A 21,697-nucleotide genomic window follows, 5' to 3' on the forward strand; every position below is an offset into this window, starting at 1 on the left:
AGCGTCAGCCTGCGGACTGAGGGGTCCTGGGTTCGATTCTGGCCAGGGGCATGTGTCTTGGTTGCGGGTACATCCCCAGTGGGAGGTGTGCAAAAGGCAGCTGATCGATGTTTCTCTCTCATCAATGTTTCTAACTCTCTATCCCTCTCCCTTCCTCTCTGTAAAAAAATCAATAAAATATATATATTTTTAAAAAAGCATTAAATTAGCTGAAAAGGGCACTTGATAATGGTAAAGGATGTAACTGAGAGTAATTTAATGTGGTGAATAAATTCTCATGGAAAACATGGTGCCAAAGTTACAGGAAACTTAGGAATAGACAAAAATCCTATATAATAAAAAGGTAATATGCAAATTGACCATCACTCCAACACACAAGATGGCCGCCCCCATGTGGACACAAGATGGCTGGCAGGGGAGGGCAGTTGTGAGCAATCAGGCCAGCAGGGGAGGGCAGTTGTGAGTAATCAGGCCAGCAGGGGAGGGCAGTTAGGAGCAATCGGGCCAGCAGGGGAGCAGTTAGGCATCGATCAGATTGGCAGGGGAGTGGTTAGGGGGTGATCAGGCTGGCAGGCAGAAGCGGTTAGGGACAATCAGGCAGGCAGGCAGGCGAACGGTTGGGAGCCAGCAGTCCTGGATTGTGAGAAAGATGTCTGACTGCCTGTTTAGCCTGATCCCACTGGCAGTCGGACATCTCTTGAGGGGTCCCAGATTGGAGAGGGTGCAGGCTGGGCTGAGAGACCACTCCTCTCCACCCCCCGGCCATGCACAAATTTCGTGCTCTGGGCCTCTAGTGCTTTAATAATAGAAAAATTTAATTCTTATCTCTCAACTATGACACACAAACTTTAAAAAAGACAAGGAAGGATACGAACTGTCTACATGACATAATCATTATGATAGCTCAAATAGATATTTATCAAGCTTTATACTCTGAAAACATTGTGCTTTCCTTTAAAGTAACAGTAGAGCAGTCACACAAATTAACTACATATGAAACCACAAAGAAAACGGCAATAAATTCTCCCAAGTAAAAATAGACAGTATACTCTGATGACAATGCAATACAATTGGACATTAAACATAAAGATAGAAAAAAGAAAAAGCCTGACTTCCTGGAAATTATACTCTTTAAATAATTCTTGAAACTGAAATTGCAGAATATTTAGAAAACAGAAGTTGGCACCAAAATACAAAGTAAAAAGGGACCATGTATGCCTAGAGAAGCTGAATCTAAAGTTTATATGGAAAAATAAAAGAGCAAGAATTGCCAGAAAAGTTTCCTGAATCAGAACAGCAATGAGAAGCACAAATGCTCTGCGGAACAAGTATTATAAAGCTAAAGTGATTAAAGCGCTCGGGTACTGGGCACAGATAGCCATATATATATATATAAATTTCCATAAAAATACATGTATGTTTATATACTTGAATATGTGTAGAAGTGTAGAACAGCTTTGTAACTATGTAACTATATTCAAGAGACTGGAACAGTTGTTGAGTAGCTGAGAGATACAGGTGGGCAGGGATGTCCTATTTCACAGTATTTTCTTGTATAACTTTTGAGTTTTGTACCATTTATGGTATTATGTCTTCAAAAATAATTCATTTGTTGTCAAACCCAACACAGGAAGTGAGTCAGGTAAAACGTGCTGATGATGGGTATGGAAGGACTTGCTGGTTTCACTCCGATTAAGGGTTCTGAACTACTTACCTGCCTGGGCCGGGAGGCTTCCCAGGACCTAAATAGCTAGAGAGACGTCAGAGACTCATACCAGAGTGACACACCAATGGTCAATTTTCATCATTTTCTAAGGTTTCCCCCACTCTGGCCTTTCACCTCTTCATCCACTCTCCAGGGGGAGGCCAAGGGGTGTCTTGGATGTAGGGGCTTACTCATCAGCTCTGTCAGCTAGAGCTCCTTTCCTGATAAAACCCGAGCTGTCCAATGAACTTGCAGTGTGCATAATGGCAGGGTGCTGCAAACACAGCGTTAAGCAAAGTCCTCTAGGTTCCTCCTCTGGGGAGCTTCGTGCCCTAATCCCTGCCTATTCCCCACATTGCCAGGAGCAAAGGGACACCCTCCTTTCTTCTGAGAAAACACGGCAGTTTATTGGGCAGCACGTGGAAGGCTGCAAGTGTATTTGACTTTGGTTTCAGATGGCAACTCAAACATGGGTGTGTTTATGCTGCTCTTTACGAGTATTCCCACCGGCAAAGCCTTTGATAACTGGTAGGGGCAGTGGCTAAATAGAATAAATTGCAATCTTAAAGTCCTCGTTTCATTCTTTCCCCTTTGAGAAAAGGCTATGAAAGCAAAGGGTGGTGGCCGAGTCTTGAAGGCCAGGGTCATTAAATATTTGCTGAAAACCTACCAAGAACACAGGTCTGTACTAGGTCAATAGGCACATAGTTGTCCTGGGAAGGAAAGGAGGATTCAAACTATGAGGACTCTCTTGGGAAAATAGCTGCCTCCAGTGCCCTGGATTGAAAATCGGAGCTGAGGGGAACTCCGTATCTTCAGGTTGCCAGAGCCAAAGGACATCTCTAAAGGAGGTGGGACTTGGGGAACACCCAAAAAAAGTCTGAGCTCCTGTGTGCTTAGTTTGTAACTCTCTGTCTTAAAAAAAAAAGCAGAAAATAGAATTTTCTTTTAGCTGCTTAGCCTTTAAGTTGTTTATAACCAACTGAGAGGAAAAATACATTACATTTTAACTTCATTTCTAAAGTGGGTTAAGCATGGATTTTAAATAGAAAACATCCTCAAATGAAAAGAATTACAACTGGATTTTCCCTTTAAATATATCTTGTTGATTTTTCATTCTAGGTTCCGTGGAGATAAGGAATCTGACATGGTTAATTTATTGTGCTTTGTATACAGCAGCAAGAATGCTTTTCCTAAAAAATCATCTTGCTTACGTCGCTTTCTTGCTCAAATCTACGTAAGCTGCCCACATTATTTGATTTTCCACAGCACATTGTTCTAAGCCCTCCCTGTCTTTTCTGTTTCCTCCTCCGAACTTCCTCCCCATCAGCAGGACTCCTGTTTCTCTCCTTTGCCAACTAGTTGTGTGTCTAAGAGCAGCCACTTGAATCTATGGTCCCTTTGTCCTGGCCCCATCTGGGGGTGTCAGAGTCAGGGTGACAGGGTCCTAGGACATCTGAAAACAAGGCAGCAGATAAGTTTGACATTGGGAGTAACCTGCATTGGCTTTGCTTTCCCCGTTACTTAGAAGTGAAAAGCTGGTGGTGAGCAAGCAGATTCTGTGCTCACATTGTTGCCACATGATCGAAGGAGAAATATGTATCTTTCAAGATCAAAAATAATTTTTTTTTCAAAATACTATTGCGTCCATCTATTCCTCACCCCCCCATACTGAAATTATTTCAATATTTCAAATAACACTAGAGGAAGGCATACAATTTTTGTGGCTATCCAAAATGCCACAAATACATTTTTGTGGATTTGATTTTTTTTCTTCCCTAACTTAAGGATTTCTAAGGCACTTTCCAGCTCTGAAAATCATATGACCTGTGAACATGTGCCCTCGCTCAGCTCAGGAAGCCTTTTAGAGCAAACTGACTTATCTGCTTTATCTAGGCTAGGCTGCCTCCCTTCCACAGCTATCTCCTCCATCTGAAATACTCTTTTTTGACATTCCGACAAACCATGAGCCTCTTAACTTCGCCTGAGAGGAATGATTCCATCTGCACTGGACCCCTTCCTGCAGCCCAGGAGCCTCCTTATCTTTAAGGTATGGGCAACATAGAGATGAGAGTAGCCATGGTGGTAGGGGGAGTAGTAATAGTAGTAAAAGTAAAATATAATTTTCGGATAACAGTAGCAGCTCACTTGTTGAATTTTTGTGTGCTAAGCATTCTATGTTCATTATGTTACTAACTCTTCACAACAACCTAAGATGTGGGAATTATTAACTCAGTTTTCAGAAGGGAAACTGAGGCTTGGAGAGAGTTATAAAGCTTGCTGAAGATGGTGACTAGTGGAGGCAGGGTTTAAACTTCGGTCATTTGGCTTCCATGACCCATGGTTTTACCACCATTCATAAATATTTACCTGTGGGTATTCATATTGTTTTTATCTGTCTGTCCCATCTTTCTTATGAGATTCTTTTTTTAAAAAAATATTTTTGTTGATTTTTTACAGAGAGGAAGGGAGAGGGATAGAGTATTAGAAACATCGATGAGAGAGAAACATCGACCAGCTGCCTCCTGCACACCTCCCACTGGGGATGTGCCCACAACCGAGGTACATGCCCTTGACTGGAATCAAACCTGGGATATTTCAGTCCGCAGGCCAATGCTCTATCCACCGAGCCAAACCGGTTTTGGCTCTTAAGAGATTCTTGAAGGCAGGTCATGTCTCCTTTCATTCTTTTATTCCATGTGAGAGTGCTGTAACCATAAAGGAGCAAATAACATTATTGACATTACCTCTTAGGGGAAAAGAATTCCCACACAGGCAGTAACTCAGCTGGATATCTGAATCAGAATGAATTTTCTCCAATAGCAGGGTACATTCCACAGGCCATCCGGGTGGGGTCAAAGGTTTTGAAGATTTTGTTCAAATTGTTCCTCTTTGTCATTTCTTGGCCGTACTTCTGAGTGCTTGAATTGGCTGATGGGGATTTTGAGTAGGAGAGATACAGACAGCTTGCTTAGAAGTTAGGTTAATGGCTAATAAGGATTTTAGAGTCATTTTCAAAATGATAAGATCAGTACCCTAGGACTGAGTTATTTTGCTACATTAATTTCAACTTGTTTTAATGGCCTTTGGCTCCCTGCTTAATGCCAATTGAGGCAACAGATTAATTCCTTGTAAGTAGTGTCTTGTCATGTCTTGTTGCTTAATTCTGGGTTTTATGAGGTACCAAGATAGATATTTATAGATTGGGCAGATTACTGTACTGTGTCCTTTAAAGCCTCGAGGGTTACATCTTACTCGAGCATCTCCAAAACTTTGTATGCAATCAATCAAGTGATCAATAAACATTTCTGTGATGATTCTGGAGTTTTAATATTAGATGTTTTAAGAATTACAGTCTCAGAGGACTTGTATGCATGCATATTAGCATAACCAATGGACACAGACACTGGGGCAATGGGAGCTTGCCCTCTGGGATGGGAGTAGTGGAGGGAGGGGTCAATTGGGAAAAAAGGAGACATGTAATACTTTAAACAATAAAAACAAACAACAAAACACACACACACACACACACACACACACACACACACACACAAAAGAATTACAGTCTCAAGAGTAGTTCAGTTATTAAGTGATTTTGGGATTGTATTATGTCAGAGGGAAATAAACAGGAAGGAAGATTTTTAATAGTATAAATTTCTGAGATGTTAAAGATAACAGGATGCTACCGGGTGTCCACTCCTCTCTTTGGATTGAGATGCAGGTGGTACTTCATTTCTTTCTCTCTGTCTTGGTCAAGAAGAAGCTGTAACTCCTATTTATTCTTCACCTCTCTTATCTCATTCAGAAAAATGTGACAATTTCTAGCCTTTGTTCCCTCTTTCGATCTTCTACCATTTTTGGAATATGATTTTCTGTCTGTCATCTTAGAATAAAGTGCCCACAGGGAGGAAAGACAAGAGTGGGAGTTACCCGGGATTACTTCCTCTCCGTTTCCACGGGCCCTGGCCTACCACTGATTTCTTTTTCTACTGTCCCGACTTTCTGTTTCACAGGTCTGGTGGATAGTGAGTAAGTATATGAGTTCTGGGATCACACCACCTAGGTTTGAATTCTTTGTGTGACATTGGGCAAAATTTTCAATAAATTGGGACAATAGCACCTATTTTAGAAGGTTCACATAGAATTCATGTAAATCACCTTGGAACGTAGTGCCTAACTCCCACTGAGCAGTCTCTACATGTTACCTATGATCATTTTCTTTCCCAGGTTCTGGTTTCCTGGCTTACTATTTTTACCCTTCATGTTCTATGTAAGGTGGTCAGAGTCATCTACATACAATGCTGTTTTGATCTTATTATTAGCTGGTGAAGAAAAAACGAAAACGTCCAGTGGTTTCCCATGGCTATGCAATCACATTTGAATTTTTCATTATGGTATTCAAGGTATTCTATTATCGCATCTGAACCTGTGGCTTTGACTGATGCCTGATTCTTCTACTTTTTTTACTTTTTAAAAATTCTTTATTATTGAAAGTATTACATATGTACCCTTCTCCCCCCCCCCCCCCATGACCTCTCCCAACCTGCCTCCAGCCCACGCCTTCATTCCCCTATTGTCTGTGTTCATTGGTTATGCTTATATGCATACAAGTTCTTTGGTTGATCTTTCTTTTTTTAAAATTCTTTATTGTTGAAAGTATAACACATGTTTCCTTTTCCCCCCATTGACCTCTCCCAGCCCGCTCCCATCCCTCATCCCCCAGCACAGGCCCTCACCCCTCCTACTGTCTGTGTCCATTGGTTATGCTTATATGCATGCATACAAGTCCTTTGGTTGATCTCTTATCTCCCCTCCACCCCCACCCTTCCTCCCCCTTGCCTTCCCTCTGAGATTTGACAGTCTGTTGGATACTTCTCTGTCTCTGGATCTATTTTTGTTTGTCTGTTTATGTTGTTCATTATATTCCACAAATGAGTGAGATCATGTGATACTTATCTTTCTCTGACTGGCTTATTTCGCTTAGCATAATGCTTTGAGTTATAGCCAGTAGGTTGACAAGACCCCTGGTGATTCTGATAAAGTCTGTCTAGAGGACATTTTGGAAAATGTTGCTTTAGTGTTATCCAGCATTGTATACCTACTATATGCATATAAATTTTATTTCTTTAAATTTAATTGTGTCAAGGGTAAGAAGTGGGTCTTTTTGCAGGAAAGAGTTAACATAGCAGGCCTGAGGCTACCACCCTTAGCAAGTCCTGTTATCAAGGTTGGTCCTTGGCTGACATCTAGGAATTTGGTTCTCAGAGTGCTCTCAGTCAACAGGTAACTGATAGGTGTGGTTCATTGTACCTAGAGTTTTGTGCAAGCATTGGAGTTTATGTTGGACATTTGCATAAACTCTGGAGTTTAACATTTTTTATGTTCTAGGCAGAGAGTAGCTGCCTACATGACCAACTCCCAATAAAATCCTCGAGCACTGGGTTGTCTAAGGAGCTTCGGTAGGTGATTCATTATGAGCATGTGATCTCTCATGAGAGAGAGAGAGAGCATCAGGATGTCTCTACATGAAATCCTCTAGACTTCTCCCTTATGATCTGGTTACATGTCCTTTTTACATTGCTGTAAGACATCTTAGCTGTAAGTACAACTAGAAGCTGAGTCATTCTAGTAAATATCCAAATGTAAGGGTGGATTTGGAACCCTGACACAATATCCTTTCCAAAACAATTCTTATAGTAGGTGCTCAATTAATATATTATGATTGTCTCAAGTATCTTTTTTAAAAAATATTTTTTTATTTTTTCAATTAGAGCTGACATATAACATAGTGATTAGACATTTATATAACTTATGAAGTGATACTCCGAAAATGCTAGTACACATCTGACACCATACATAGTTATGACAATATAATTGACTGTACTCCCTATGCTGTACTTAACATCCCTGTGACTGTTTTTAATAACTGGCCATTTGTACTTCTTAATCCCTTCCCATTTTCAACCATGACCCCAGGTCCTTTCCCATTTGGCAACCATCAGTCTGTTCTTTGTATCTATGCCTTGTTTTTGTTTTGTCTGCTATTTTGATTTTTAGATTTTACATATTAGCAAAATCATATGGTATTTGTCTTTCTCTGTCTGACTTATTTCACTTAGCGTAATACCCTTTAGGTCTACCCAAGTTGTTGCAAATGAGAAGATTCCATTCTTTTTTTATGGCTGAGTAATATTCCATTGTATGTATGTACTACATCTTATTTATCCATTTGTCTCTCTTTTTTTACTCAATAAAATTTTTAATGGATCAATTAACACATACAACAATTAAATATCCATTTGTCTCTTGATGGACACTTAGATTGCTTCCATGTCTTGGCTATTGTAAATAATGCTGCAACTAACATAGGGGTGCATATGTCTTTTCAAATTAGTGTTTTGGGTTTCTTCAGATAAATACTCAGAATGGAATTGCTGGGTCATATGGTAGTTCTAGTTTTAATCTTTGGGGACCTCCATACTGTTTTCCATAGTGGCTGCACCAATTTACAATTCTATCAACAATGTGTGAGGGTTCCCTTTTCTCCACATCCTTACCAACGCTTATTTGTTGATTTGTTGATGATAGCCATTTACAGGTGTGAGGTGATATCTCGTTGTGATTTTACTTTGCATTTACCTAATGATTAATGATGTTGAGCAGATTTTCATATGTCTATTGGCCATATGTATGTCCTTCTTGGAGAAATGTCTATTCAGGTTCTCTGCCCATTTTTGTCAGATTGTTTTTTTTGGTTTTAAATTATATGAGTTCCTTATAATATTTTGGATGTTAACTCCTTATCAGATATATCATTGGCAAATATCTTCTTCCATTCAATAGGCTGTCTTTTCACTTTGTTAACGGTTTCCTTCACTGCACAAAAACTCTTTAGTTTGATGTTATTCTACTTATTTTTTCTTTTGTTTCCCTTGTTTGAGGAGACATGTCCCCAAAAATATTACTAAGAATGATGTCAAAGAGTTTATGCCTATGTTATGTTCTAAGAGTTTTATGGTTTTGAGTCTTACATTAAAGTCTTTAATTCATTTTGAGTTTACTCTTGTATATAGTGTAAGAAAGTGATACAGTTTTATTCTTTTGCATGTGTTTGTCTAATTTTCCCAACACCATTTATTGAACACATTTATCCCATTGTATATTCTTGCCTCCTTTATCACAGATGAATTGACCATAAATGTATAGTTTTATTTCTGGGTTATCTATACCATTGTATGTATGTGTTTGTTTTTATGCCAGTATCATGCTGTTCTGATTACTATAGTATTGTAGTATATTTTAATATCAGGTAGCAGAATGTCTTTCATGAGTCTCTTAAACATTGTGGATGCTTAAAAAATTTAAGCACTTTCTTTTCTTTGTATTATTTCCTAGTTAATTTGGCATCTTTAAATTATATCTATATATAAACAGACCATTATTTATAATGTATGATAATTTTGAGGCATGCTTTTTTTACTGGCTACAAATAATGGTTATGGTTTCACTTATTCATTTTTTTTTCTATCTCCAAGTTTCCTGCATGGTTTAATATTGCCAGACAAGTTCTGTTGGGCTCTTGTTATGCAACTAAAGGGAAAAGGAGGACTAGGACTGAGATTTGAGGAGTATGTCTGGAAGAGGCACTTTGGAGGGAGAATCTAAAGGAGAGAGGTAACTCAAAAAACTAAAAATGGAACTCCCATTTGACCCAGTGATCCCTCTTCTAGGAATATATCCCAAGAAACTAGAAACACCAATCAGAAAAGATATATGCACCCCCATTTTCATAGCAGCACAATTTACCATAGCTAAGATTTGGAAACAGCCTAAGTGCCCATCAGTAGATGAGTGGATTAAAAAACGGTGGTACATCTACATAATGGAATACTATGCTGCGGTAAAAAAGAAGGGATTCTTACCATTTGCAACAGCATGGATGGAACTGGAGAGCATTATGCTAAGTGAAATAAGTCAGTCAGAGAAAGATAAATATCACATGATCTCACTCATTTGTGGAATATAATAACAACATAAACTGATGAACAAAAACTGATCCAGAGACAAAGAAGCATCGATAGACCGCCAAACCTCAGAGGGAAGGTAGGGGAGGGTGGGGGTAAGGGGGAGAGATCGATCAACCAAAGGACTTGTATGCATGTATATAAGCCTAACCAATGGACACAGACAGCAGGGGAGTGAGGGCATGAGTGGGGGGTCAATGGGGGATAAGGACACATATGTAATACCTTCATCAATAAAGAAAAATAATAAAAAAATAAAGGAGAGAGGTAACATGGAAAGAGTTTGAGTGATGTGAAGTAACCATATGAAAAGAAGAGGGCTTTATGAATTGTTGCTGGGACTGATTCCCTTTGACAATGTTTGAGAAGTGGAAAAATAATTTTATTGTTTTGAAATTACTTCTTGGTTGCTTAGTTATTTTTCTTTGATAAATGACCTACACCTAAGACCAAGTCATAGTTCACAGTTGAGACCTTAAATTTTTTGTCTATTTTACTTGAGAAAGGAACCATACCATTTGTAGTTCTAACTTTAGCATGTTAACTCCTCAATAAGTCAAGGAGAAAGCAACTTAGTTCTTACCTAATTTAAATACCAAATAGAAGAGTTTGAAGAAAGGGTACATGGCATGTGTAATGGGCAAGTAAGTCTCTAAGGGAATCCACTGTCTTTCTGGAGGTATCTTTACAGCAGAATTTTCCAAATTCCAAGGTTTAAACCTCAGCCTTTCAGGCCCGGAGACTTGATTTTGTGGGCCTACTGAGGGGGCATCTGCTTCTCAGAAGAGGTCTCATATTCACAGCTAATGAGACTGATGTGTTGATTAACTTGTGATTACAAAGACAACTATCCCAGAAATCAAAATACTCATCAGCTTGATCGTCAGATTGCATTCCAACAGACAAACCTTATAGCAAACCAATCAATAACCAGGCTTGAGGAGCACAGAATTGGAGCTAGAGGAGAGTCCGTCCAATGACCTGTATGCCATGTTGGGGCAAAGTAGGACATTCACCTCTACCATGGGAATAGCCATGGCCCAGAAATGTCAAACTCAAAATCTGCTGGCTAAGACTCCTTTCACCAGGAGAGAGCTTGGGTCAGCACTGCCTACGTTTGCCTCTGTGGTCTCACTTTCCTATGATTATGTGAGTGATAACCACTCTTTGTATGGAGTCTTTTTTTTTTTTTTTTTCATAAATATGGGTTTATTTCAGAAACACAGTTTAACAGTAGAAAAATCACTGTAAATCACAGCATTAGAGGTTTAGAGGAGAAAAACCATATAAATTTTTTGAAAGACACTAAAAAAAAACCCCAAAAAACTTCACCTAAAATTCAGCCTCTATTTATGTTAAAAATTCAATAAGGATAGATAAAAGGAACTTCCTTAATCTGATAAAGAGTGTTTGCAAAACGCTATAACAAAGTGTGGCCACATGCTAACCTGACAAGCTCAGGGAAGGCCTGTCCTGCTGCAGGGCAAGCACCCCATATACTAGTACAGTTAAAAGTGGTGATTATGGCCAGGCAGCCTGGCTCCCTGATTTTACAAACTATGTATTGTCAATGGAAGAAACAGTCAGACCTCTGAAGAATTTTTGTGAGTTTATTTGAGCCAAACTGTTGACAACTGCCTGGAAGCAAAATCTCAAGGCATTAAGAAAATGTTCCAGAGAATGGCAGTGTTTCATCTTATTTTATACATTACAATCAAAACAGAAGACACAAGTGGGTCATAAGAAATCCATTGGTGATAGATTAGGGAGGCTGGAGAAAGCAAAGTGGGGAAAACTCTGGGATTGGATGAAAAGTAAAATGATAAGACACATCTTTTACCTAGGTGGGTATAGGATAGTTAACAGTGAACAATGAACATGATAACAATAACAATGGGAGGATTTATGGTCTCTTCCCTGGTGCATTGGTTGTGCCCTGAGGGGTTTGGAAAAAAAGGGGCTTTACACTAACATTCCAAAGACAGGCTTAGTTAAGGTAAAGATTGACTTTTGTCAGGAAGATTCTAGCCTAGGACATAACTACTTGTCATAAACTGCTTTTAGTTAAAAAGTTTTAATTTGATTTTTTTTAAAAAATAATTCTTTATTATTGAAAGTATTACATATGTCCCTTTTTTTCCCTTATGGACTCCCTCCAGCCTGCCCCACCCTGCCACACACCCTATTGTCTGTGTCCATGGGTTATGCATATATGCATACAAGATCTTTGCTTGGTTGCTTCCCACGCATCCACCTCCCCCACCTTCCCTCTGAGATGCCCCACTCTGTTCCATGCTTCCATGTCTCTGGATCCACTCTGTTCATGAGTTTATTTTGTTACTTAGATGCCACATATGAGTGAGATCATGTGATACTTGTCTTTCTCTGATTGACTTATTTCACTTAGCATGATACTCTCCAGGTCCCCCCATGCTGTCTCAAAGAGTAAGAGATTCTTCTTTTAACTGCTGCACATTATTCCATGGTATTAATGTACCACAGCTTTTTTATCCACTCATCTACCGATGGGCACTTTGGCTGCTTCCAGATCTTAGCTATTGTAAATTGTGCTGCTATGAACATAGGGATGCATACATTCTTTCTTATTGGTGTTTCGGGTTTCTTAAGATATATTCCTAGAAGTGGGATCACTGGGTCAAATGGCATTTTCAGATTTAATTTTTTGAGGAAACTTCATACTGTTTTTCATAATGGCTGCGCCAGTCTGCATTCCCACCAGCAGTGTACTAGGGTTCTCTTTTTTCCATATCCTCATCAGCACTTGTTCTTTGTTGATTTTTTGATGGTAGCCATTCTGACAGGTGTGAGGTGATACCTCATGGTCATTTTAATTTGTATCTCTCTGATGATCAGTGACTTTGAGCATTTTTTCATATGTCTCTTGGCCACCTGTATGTCCACTTTGGAGAAGTGTCTATTTAGGTCCTTTGCCCATTTTTAAATTGGATTGTTTGTCTTCCTTTTGTTAAGTTGTATGAATTCCTTATATATTTTGGATATTATTGAGTCTTTTTAAAATGAGATGTGTTTTCAATCCTATATAATAAAAGCCTAATATGCAAATTGACCAAACGGCGGAAGGACCAGTGGAACGACTGGTCTCTATGACGTGCACTGACCACCAGGGGGTAGATGCTCAACGTAGGTGCTGCCCCCAGCCTGCAGGGTCCAGGCCACCCAACGCAGGTGATAGTGGGGGTGCCCCCCCAATGACCCCCCCCCAGTCGCCTCCTGCCAAGGGAGGTGACTGGCAGTGGTGGCGGGGGGTGGGGTCAGCGAGTAGGTGGTGCCAGGCCGGCCAAGGCCAGTGCCCCCAACCACCCTGTTGGTCACCTCACAGATCGGCCCTGATCACCGGCCAGGCCTAGGGACCCTACCTGTGCACGAATGTTGTGCAATGGGCCTCTAGTTGTATTATAAAGCAACTCTCTTTAAGTTGACAAAACATATGGCTGTTGTGATTATTAATTTCTTAATTTATTTTGCTGTAAAAAGTTTTATAGTTTCATTTGGTCCAGAGGGCTCCAGGGTGGTTAAAAGAATGGCTAGTAGTTTTGGGGAGAGGCTCAGGGAAAAGACAGACACCAGGGGAATGCAGAGGGGCCCCTCAAAGGCGTCTGGGCTCCAAAGGCTCCTAGCAGTGCTTGAGGGTGAGCCTTTTAAAGAGATACCTTCCCAGCCTAGCCTGGGGGCCAGCCAGCCTGTGGATAGTCAGGTGTTGCCCATCTTCTTGATGAGTTTAAACCTCCTCACCCAGGAAGTATTTCTCCAGGAAGTCACAGAGCTGAGGGTCTGTGTGGGCAGAACTCAGGGCCTACAGCTCCAAAAGGGCCTGGTTCAGGCTCTTCTTCAAGGCCAGAGATGGCTTCAGCACGTCCTGGAAGAGAATGCAGCCACCACGCTTGTTTTGCAACTTTAGAGATGCTTCTTCCAACTCGTGGAAGAAGCAGCCCATGCCCTCGAAAGCCACACCATCCAGGTAGAAATAGAAGCCCAGAGAGAGGTAGGTGTGGGCGGCCGGCAGATGCAGGTTGGCCAGGCGGTTGACCGCAGCCGCCACCTGGGTGGAATAATTCTGATGAATTTGTGAGCGCATGGTTGTTTGGCAGCAAGGAGTTAAGGTAGAAAAAAACACACCGGTGTGTTGGCTAGTCCCGGAAGTGGTTCTGAAGATGGTGACTGGATAAGGCTGGAGGTTGGAAGAAGGGGTGTCCCTGGGTCTGCTCCATCCAAACACTGTTGAAGCAAGAGACAGATCCGGGATCGCTGAGGGCACTCGTGATTATTAATTTTTGATCGTTTGAATCATGAACCTTGGAGGGTGATCTAATTTCCATTTTGGGCGCGTGGTGGAGGAGCGGCATCTCCCAGTATCTTCATGCCTGTGCTGGTGGAGAAGCCCAGATACACATACCCTGCATTTCATGGCGTTGGGGAATTTCTCATCTTTGCTTTGTCATTAATGAGCTGTGTATCTTTGTGCATCACTTAACATCTCTCAGACTCACCTTTCAACTGAAATTGTCACTAATCAAGCCCCAGCCATTTCCGCTGAACCCTAACCCGGCTGTGTCCGTCAGTTTGCTGCCGTAGATCACATTCCAGCCAGGAGGACACCAAAATACTGACCAAGCACATAAGGATATTTTGCAGACTTGTCCCCTGACTACAAACAGCAGACTGGCAGTTAATGAAAAAAAATCATCTAGTGGTGCCAGTGAAACACATATAACTGATTTTTCTCATTGTCTAATTATCAATTTCAGTTGCTGGTTTTTTATCTTTCTTTGGTTGTTTATCCTTAATTTCCCTAGAACTAATTAATATAATAATTTTTGCAGATATATTGGCACTTACTAATATGGAAGGGCCATCCATTAGCAGAGCAGGCCATCCAGTGGTTAGAATAATAAATTCATACACTGCCTATGAATTTTAATTTTATAATTTTACCTCACAGAATAAGTAATTTTCCCAAGGACGCACAACTACTTGGTGGCAGAACTGTGATAATTTTGCAATTTATATTGTCTTGCATGTATCTTATATTTTATTTATCCTATGTACCAATCTCCCTGATAATGTACTTTTATTTAGGGCAGGTCTTTGTGTCTTTATTTTTTGTACCTTTATTTCCTACCATCTTACCTAGGGGTGAAAAATCAGATGATGATAATAAAAAAAGAAAACAGAGTTCCTCCTTGCATACCCATGAGATTTTTCTCCCACTATATCACATGCAAAAAGTAAAGAGCATATTTATTATTTATTCAGCACATTATGCTTGAGGCATAACAGGTGCTGTATTGAACAAAGATCATAAAGACAAAGTTCTGTCCTAAAGACTCAGAGGCCATAAGAGAAAACATACAAATGCTTGTAATGCAAGACAGAATTAAAGGAGCTGCAATTGCATGACTAAAGCAAATCAGAGAAGGGAGCTATCTATTACACATTGTGGGAGAATGAGAGAAGGCTTCCTGGAGGAGGTGACTTGATCTGAATTTCAGGGATAATGATGAGCTAAAAGAGTGGGTGGCAAAGGACACAATAGGAATAAGAAGGTGAATCATTTTTGGAGAACTGCAAGAGTTTTCTGTTGGGTGTGGTATATGAGGTGAAGCATACCTATGTGGAAGGAAATGGAGCAAAGCAAGGATAAAAAGTCAGGTTTGTTCCCAGGCAGCTTTGTCCGTTCAGGCTCAGGACCTTGCACTTGGTTCATCAACCTCTATGGTTTTCGCATATGAGAGTGACAACATAGGTTATTCTGCAGCAGGAGGTGGGCTGGTTTTGAGGGGTCGGAGAATGAGGCAGGCAGTGAGATAAGTCCGGAGGTGATTGCACAAGTTCAGGAACAAGATGGGGAGCAAGTCTACCACAGGGTGGCAGCAGAGATGAAAAGGAAGGGGCAGTGTGACAGCCTCCGTGAATGACAACGTGGGAAATGCCATGGTGAGAAGAGCCAAAGTGGAGATGCCATTCGCAGCATGTATTTTTGTGCTGACCCCAACTCATTAGAACTTTCTACATAAACACGGTCTCCTCATTAGACTGTGAGCTCAGGGCCCGTGCCATCTTCACCTAGTGAGTCGAACATGGCAGATATTGGGTAAGTGCTTGCTGGGGAAGTGACTCGAAGTTAGGGGATCTGGCTTGGTCATGGCAGCTGGGCTGTTGGTGTAAATAACATGTTTCTTTCGGGACACCCTGGAATTTGGAGATGTGGTCTATTTTCTGATGCAGTTTCTGGGAATAGATTACAGAAAGAACTAGAGAACAATTACAAGCGGATGTATGAGTGAAGGCAAAATAAAGAGGAGAGAGATGGTATACTTGAGTACAGAGGAAATGCAATAACTGCTTTTAAGACGTCTGGTGAGGTTGGAGAGGAAGTGCAGCATGGCACCCATCAGGGGAGACTGGACTGTGGAGCGAAGCCGGGACGGATGCAGAGGACGGAGTGGATATGTGGGCAGTGTTAGCTGGTGGAAGCTGGAGGGAGGGGGAGTAGCGAGGAGTTGAGTATGCAGACTCTGGAACCACACTGCTTGAGTTCAAACACTGGTTCTTCTACTGAGTCATTATGTGGTTTCAGTGATTTCACTTTCTCTTGCCTCAATTTCCTCTTCTGTCAGAAGAGGATAGTAGTTACACCTGCATAAACATGTGTATGTGCACAGCACTCAGAACAGAGCCTGGATTGCAGTGAGCACTCCATAAACATTAATTACTCTTTTTCTTATTGGAACCCACTGTGACCACTTTGTAAGCGTTATCCCACTTAATCCTTAATCACTGTGTAGGTGGGTGTTATTATCTTCTTTCCACGAATGAGGAAACCAGTGCAAGAGGTTTCATAACTTGCTCAGATCCACACAGCCCCTGAGTGCTAACGCTTCCTTAGGCTGGGTTCTCCCCCAAGGCATCTGGCACCCAGCTCAGGCACTTCCCACTGTAACAGGCTGCCGAAGCGCTAGGTAGCTATGGCCAGACCACTGTGAACAATTTAGATTTGGTTACTATTCGGGAGCTGCGCAGACCTTGGAACAAGGGGATGATGTGAGCAATCGGGTTGCTGAGGAGGCTCATCTGGCAGTCTCGTGCAAGAGGCCAGGAGGGAAGACAGGGGTGCCAGGTATCCAGACCAGAGACAGCGGAGGGAATGACAAGGCGTGGCAAACCGGAGTTGAGCTGTGATAGGAAAATGAGCTGAAGTTGTGCCTGATGCAAATGAGATGCACCTGGTGGTATGAGGCCGGACGCTAACTGAACAGGCAGGGACGGGGATGAAGCCTGGCACTTCAGCTTGAAAGTTTCCAACACGGGGCCCTACGGAAATACTGATACTGTGAACAGTAATGAGGAAGTCGGGAGGGGAGTCACGTCAGTCCCCGCCCTTTAAGGAAAGTGCCTGTACGGAGCCAGCTCAGAAGTCGGTGTCTGCATCAAAGTGGGGCACTTGGTTACTTTTAGTGGCGGCTTGGTTCTGATGGGAACACCCTGGGTATCCCTTCACTGTCAATGCAACTGCTTTCCTTCTTCATTTAGGGAAGAAGCTGCTAGGTTGTTCCTGTCTTCAGGGAGTAGGCCGTTTTCTGCACACAATTGGCAAATCGATGTGTGACCTCCTTTCAGAGAGGGGGTGAGCACCTTACCATGATAGTCCTCATCCATCAAGGTGCAGTGATTTGCTTTGGGGGAGTTGGGAAAATCAGTTCTGCTAACTTCCCGTTTTCTATTTTGGGCCTCTGAGCAGAACTTCCCATTTGAGGGGGACCAAGCAGAAAACACAAAGCTGGAATTTTCTGCTGAAGGTGATCTACCAAGGGAATAAAGTAAGTTCACGGTCTGAGGTGTTTGTCTCACCCACTCTCGATGTTTGTCCTTCAGCTGCCCTTGTCTGTATCCTCCTGGGACTGACACGAGGGAAGCCTTTTGGTCTTTTGCTGCAGGTCAGTCCCAGCGCTTTGGTGCAGAGCCCCAGGCTCTCAGGGCTCCCAACACGCTGTGCAGGCTGAGCTCTTGAGCAGGTTGGAGAGCGTAGTGGCTGCCCCTTGGAAAGTGCCTAAGAATATTGTACTTTGAATTACCTTCTTTAGGCTTCCTGTCTGAACATTTTATCTGCTAGCGTAAAACAGTGAGGGAGGCAGATATTTTTAGTTTTTTCCCCCCTCCCCCCTTTTTCCTCTTTCTCTGTTTATAATTCAACTAGAGGACCGACGCATGAAGATTTGTGCAAGAATGAGCCTTCCTTCCCCTGGCTGCCGGCACCACCTTCGCTGTGGCTGGAGCCGCCTTTCTGCCTTCGCTCCAGCCTGGAGCCACCTTTCGGCCTTTGTTCGGGCCCCGAGTGGCCTTTCCTCCTTCCCACGCTGCCCAGAGGCCTGGAGCGACAGGGGGCTGTGAGGAATGCAAGCGTCCTGCCCTGCCCCTGGCTGCTCTGCACCTGCATATGCAAATTAACCCACCATCTTTGTTGGGTTAAATTGTATACTCACTCCTGATTGGCTGGTGGGCGTTGTGAAGGTACGGTCAATTTGTATCTTTCTCTTTTATTAGTGTAGACATTATGTTCACTCTCATGATCTCATTTGTTTCCTTCATAGTACCCTGTGAGGTGACTGTTGCAATCCCCATTTTATAGAAGCTGAAACTGAGGTTTTAGTGAATTGGTGACCTGGCCAGTCTCTCAGTTAATACTCAGTCTTCTGTCTTCGGGTCTACTGTGTTTTCTTTTTCCCAGTACCACGCTGCATTTCTGGTGGAGGTTGTCCTGTGCAGGATGCTGACAGAAAGGACAGACAGTCCTAGCTGGGCTGGGAAACCTGAACAGAGCTCATCCACCATAGAACTGTGTACCCTGCTTAATAAAATAGAGAATGTTAACCAAATGCATTGCCATGCAATTCTTCCAGCATATAGGGCTTTGGGTCTTTTTTGTATATGTCACAAACTTTAGGAGGATGTGACTAAGGGAGTCATTCACTGTGTGAAAAAGGCATAACTAAAAAAGTCATGTGTGGGCCTCGTGGTAATTCATACCCTGTTTCTGGTGATGTGAGTTTTTCTATTGGCAGTTGAGCTGAGGATGGTAGCAGAAGATACTTTCATGTCCCCTGTTTCATGTCCCAAATCTTGGCAAGGCATATGGGGGTTGGGAAATCAGTTGTGAGTTGGGATCAGTGATGAGAATCTGGACTTTAACATTGACTTAGGCTGGAGGCAGAAAAATAGGATTGGAATTAGTGGCTGCTTAGAAGACGCTAGTGAGGGGACTCTGCTTCTTGGGGATGAGTGTGAGTTAGGGCAGGGGAAGGGGGCGAGGCCCATGGGAGCCTGGGCTGCCTGTCTTGCCTGCTGCATCTGTAGAATGACTCCACTGGGCCAGAGCTCCTGGAGGGTCCCTTTGATTTCAAAGGAGTCCTCAGAACCATACAAGTAACCAAGATGTCCTGTTAGACAGTGAACCCCAAGGGGCCCTCAGGCTGGCAGATGCTTTCCTGCCAGTCAGGGGGCGAGCAGTCCCCAAGCCAAGAGATCCTCTCTGTTCCTGAATCAAGCCCCTCCCTCCTTGGTCCCAAAGCAGAAGTGGCTGGGAGGGTGGTGATCTGGGCCCTGGCCGTGAGACTTATTGTCTTTCTGGACTCAAATGACACGGAGCAAATGAAGGGAAGTCAAATATTGTGGCAAGGAGGGGCTGGCAAACATGGTACGGCCAGCAGAAGTCTCTCACTGGATGGAGCAGGATGCAGAGAGAGAGGAGGATTCTGAGATTTGGGAAGGAATCTCAGAAGTCTCAGTCCACAGGCAAAGGGTTACACAAAGAAAAAGCACACTCAGGCAAGAATCTGGTCTAGGTGTGGGCTTAGTGTTCCAAGTAATTGGTTGACAGAAATGGGTTGCGGTGAGTCACAGGGGGGCCTGGAAATAGAGAACTAAGGAAGTGATAAAGAACACAGTCTTGCAATTGACCAGAGGTTGTCTGTCTCTCTGTCTGTCTGTCTGGCTGGCATGGTCTTGCAGAGAGGGCTTCTATCTCTGCAGATGGCATCGAAAGAGCCAAGCGATATGTTCTTAAGAAGCCTGAGATAGAATTTGAAAATGGAATTGTTTTGAAGACATGCGAGAATATCACCACATATAGAAGACTCATAGCTTTTGAGAAGCAAAGACTCATTTTAGGAAGTAGACACTCATCGGTTGGGGTTGAATCTCTGGATTTTAATACATTTCGCCCTTTCAGTGCAAGGGGAACAGTCTCCTTGTACATAGATGGCATGCAAAGTTCTTCACTGAGCGTAGTAATTAATGATTTCCCAGCCATATTTACTTTTGATGTACTAAAGGTGGGGGGAAAACCATTTCACAGAACCGAATTTAAGCAACGTGAAAAAGTTATTTCCTTTAAGGAACTGTGCTTTCTCAAGAAAGTGCCTTCCGCAGCAGCACTTTTGGAGACAGTTAACCAAAGGACAAACCCGTCAACAGGCTCCAAGTCTGGCTTTTGAAAAACGAACATTTATTCTTTTTTCTAAACAGGACGCCGTGAGCTCCATCATGTACACTATGAAAATAATTGGTGTGTGTTAGGACGTCGTGTGCCAGATTCCATGCTTGTTGAAAGGTGATTGGATTCAAACCAGCATAGTTAAAGGTCAACTGGTTGTTCTTAAACAGTGCAGAATTTTAACTCTTGCATTATCATGGCTCTGAGCCAAATGGCCATTTTAGGAAGGAGCAGAGCTGCACGCTGCGTTCTTACTTTCTGACCTTTTGTCCTTCAAATTTTTTAAAATTCTCAGGGCTCTCTTGTCGAGGAAAAGGATCTGAGAAATGAGTTCTCAGCTGGCTTTTGGAAATGGGAGGGAGCAGAGACTTAGTTCTTTTTAAACGATGAAATTTAGGTCAGGGCTCTGATGGGACAGTGCACCTCACACCGGTGATATCTAAATGTCAGGCGAAACGTTCTCTTTTTAATAAGGACTTCAGATTTGCTAGTAAGAGCTGGTAATAGCCCTCCGCTTCCTTCGTTTCTCTTTACCTTTTAGTGATTTTTTTTTTTTTTTTTTTTAGTTCTTTGAAAAGCAGTATAGAACCATCAATATTTTGCCCAGCTGTTGGATGTTTGTTTCTGAAGTAGGTACTTCACTGGCTTTGGGATTTGGTGACTTTTTCCCCCCAGTGATTTTGAGGTGAAGCATACCTATGTGGAAGGAAATGGAGCAAAGCAAGGATAAAAAGTCAGGTTTGTTCCCAGGCAGTGATTTTGAATGCATGTGTTAAGTAGCTTATTTTGTTGACCTTCATGATACCTTTTGTCCACTAGCCTTTTAGCTGTGTTTCCCAAAGTAGGGGACTGATGTGTCTCAAATAAGTAGGATGAATTTTAGCCACCAAATACTAAGGCTTCTTGCTTCTTGGTTTAGTGTCCTGGTGAGTCCCTAGGAACTTTTCAACATTTTATGATGAGGAATCCAGTCTTTAAGTTATAAAAACAGTATCTTCCGTAAGGAAAAACTGCTCTAACATTGACTTTGGCGATCTCCACAAATGCCACAGTGAAGTGGACAGGTTGGAATGCAAGCACCTACCTACGTTGAGTATGTGTGAACTCTTGTGGTTCTAACTAAAGGCAAACCAAAGTTACCCTGAAGGATCGTGGACTCCTGATTTATCAAGCAGATAATTCTATATTCTCTTCTTTTTGGATGACTTCATAGTTTGCTTTTAGTTCTTTCCTTTCTATATTCTCCACAACTTTTTAGCTGTGAAACTGTGTGCTAGTTTAAAAACTCTGTGCTTCACTTGCCTGATCTGCAAAATGGGGAGGACATTACCTACTTCAGTGTTACCGTGAAAATGAAATGAGTTGAATCATGTAAAATGCTTGGAACAATGCCTGGCACAAATTCTTTGTTTTAAATTTTAGTTTTTTTTACTTCCT

General features: G+C 42.1%; 1 long non-coding RNA gene across 1 annotated transcript in view; it reads left to right on the forward strand.

Annotated features, from left to right (window-relative positions):
- The first annotated feature begins 3,597 nt into the window (after positions 1–3,597).
- Positions 3,598–21,697, forward strand: part of LOC132233616 (uncharacterized) — a 433,774-nt gene continuing 415,674 nt past the window's right edge. The window contains exon 1 of the long non-coding RNA XR_009452675.1: positions 3,598–3,755. This is a non-coding gene — a long non-coding RNA (uncharacterized LOC132233616). The remainder of the gene's footprint in view (positions 3,756–21,697) is intronic.

Source organism: Myotis daubentonii, chromosome 4 (genome assembly GCF_963259705.1).
Source record: "Myotis daubentonii chromosome 4, mMyoDau2.1, whole genome shotgun sequence".
NCBI classification, from domain to species: domain Eukaryota; kingdom Metazoa; phylum Chordata; class Mammalia; order Chiroptera; family Vespertilionidae; genus Myotis; species Myotis daubentonii.